The sequence below is a fragment of the Oryzias melastigma genome, linkage group LG8 (assembly GCF_002922805.2).
Source record: "Oryzias melastigma strain HK-1 linkage group LG8, ASM292280v2, whole genome shotgun sequence".
Taxonomy (NCBI): domain Eukaryota; kingdom Metazoa; phylum Chordata; class Actinopteri; order Beloniformes; family Adrianichthyidae; genus Oryzias; species Oryzias melastigma.
In genome coordinates this window covers 6,883,526-6,885,916 of record NC_050519.1, presented here as the reverse complement: position 1 = coordinate 6,885,916, position 2,391 = coordinate 6,883,526, and positions in this window count along the sequence as shown.

Here is a 2,391-nt window from a genome sequence, read left to right as displayed (position 1 = left end):
GTCATCTTGTGCTCAATTCTAATTTGTATAATTTTGACAAAATATATTTTTATGGAGAGTAAAATATTGAAATTTATTTAAGGTTTAAGTTGATTTATTCTGGAATAATATTCCTGCCTTTTCATTATTGATAATTATGTTAAAAAGTTACAGTTTTAAAGTTTTATTCTAGCTTTTTGAACTATTTTGGCATTTATTAGACTTATTTTTAAGCTATTTTGGAGTTAAGCTAATATTTCAGCTTCACACAAGCTGTTTGGCTAATTTAGGCTTTTTAAAAAGTTTTTAGGCTGTTTTGGAGTTAGTCAAAAAAAGCTAGCGTGTAAATATTAGCCTAATTTAGGCTTTTTTCAGTTTTTTGGATAATTTGACGATTTTTAGGATATTCTATTTTTTTATGCTTTTTAGATTAATTTGGCATTTAGCTAATATTTTAGTTGACTATCTGCGTCAGCATTTTCAGCTATTAGCTTTAGTGGTTTCAGCCATCAATTTCAGCATTTTCAGCTATCGACTTCAGGGATTTCAGTTATAAGCTTCAGCATTTTCAGCTATCAGCTTCAGCGTTTTCAGCTATTAGCTTTAATAATTTCAGCTATCAATTTCAGCATTTTCAGCTATTGACTTCAGGGATTTCAGCTATAAGCTTCAACATGAGCTTTAGTGGTTTCAGCTATCAATTTCAGCGTTTTCAGCTATCAGCTTCTGCATTTTCAGCTATGAGCTTTAGCGGTTTCAGCTATCAATTTCACAGTTTTCAGCTATCAGCTTCAGCATTTTCAGCTATTAGCTTTAGTAATTTCAGCTATCAATTTCAGCATTTTCAGCTATCGACTTCAGGGATTTCAGCTATAAGCTTCAGCATTTTCAGCTATCAGCTTCAGCGTTTTCAGCTATTAGCTTTAGTAATTTCATCTATCAATTTCAGCATTTTCAGCTATCGACTTCAGGGATTTCCGCTATAAGCTTCAGCATTTTCAGCTATGAACTTTAGTGGTTTCAGCTATCAATTTCAGCGTTTTCAGCTATCAGCTTCATCATTTTCAGCTATTAGCTTTAGTAATTTCAGCTATCAATTTCAGCATTTTCAGCTATTGACTTCAGGGATTTCAGCTATAAGCTTCAGCATTTTTGGCAATCAGCTTCAGCGTTTTAAGCAATCCATATCAGCATCTTCAGCTATCAGCAGTAGCATTTTCAGCGGCCAAATTCAGCTTACAGCATTCACACTAACATTATTACAGGTAATGCTGTATATCTAGTTCATAATTATATTAAAAAGTTACGGTTTTACAGTTTTAAAAATGTAGTTATAGAGTGTTTAAAAATGTTTTTCCTGTTTGCCCCACGACCTTAAGTGTGTTTCGGATTTTGGCCCCTTGTGTGATTGAGTTTGAAACCCCTGTAATAGGGGATAAAACATATCCATGCTTGAATGTTTTACCTGTACTCTGACTTGCAAAAAACGGCTTTTGTTTTGAAGCAATTGTGGTAAAGGAAGGCGAGTTTTCTGGAGTGTGCGAAGTCCAAAATAACTAATTAAGCGCTCTGCTTTGTGGTTAATGCTTAGTCAGTTGCAGTTCACCAAGTACAAAATAAATGCAGCAGCTGCTGTCATGAATTATGTTATTGCTGCGTTTGCTAAGAGAATAAAATAAACTTTAGCATAAAATAAAGTTGCGTGCAAACAGAGCTTTTCCCCTGCTGCGCCTCATGAGTCACCGGTGCGTAGAAACAGTTGACGTGGAAGTTTTTTTAATTTTGACCTGTACAACCACTTCCAATTTTCAACCTACATCTTGCCCTTTTAATGCGGTGAGCATGTGTGAAGATGTAGCATAACATCCCACTGATTTCTCTGTCTGGAGGCAGCCACTAACATCCTCTTAAACAAAGAAAAAAACGTCCTCTGTGGAAATATCAAGCTAGTTTAACAAGAAATGTTACCACAATCTCTAATATTGCAGAATACATTTGCTCTGCATCAATGTTATATTTTATCAAAGTTTTAATACTAGTGACGGAATACCAGAAACCGAGGTTTGCCACTGTCATTCAAAAGAGAAAAATGTATGTAGCGAGGTCCTTTGAGCCAAGGAGTGAGGAAAAAAGACAGAAATAGAGGCCCCAGTTTCATTTTAATCAGCCAGCTTGTTGATTCAGTTGGCTTTGAGCACTCTGCAAACAAAACCAAATGGCAGCTCCTGGCACTGTCTGAGGCACGGAGACTTTCAGCTGAGAGATGAGAGACGACGAGAAGGGAAAGGTTCTGAAATCAAGGTTCCAATATAAGGTAGTATCAATCTGTTTTTGATTTTTACAGCCTTTGCAAGTAGGGTAGATAAATATTTTAATCCAAAAAATACTTTCAAAATTGATAGTTAGGGGAAT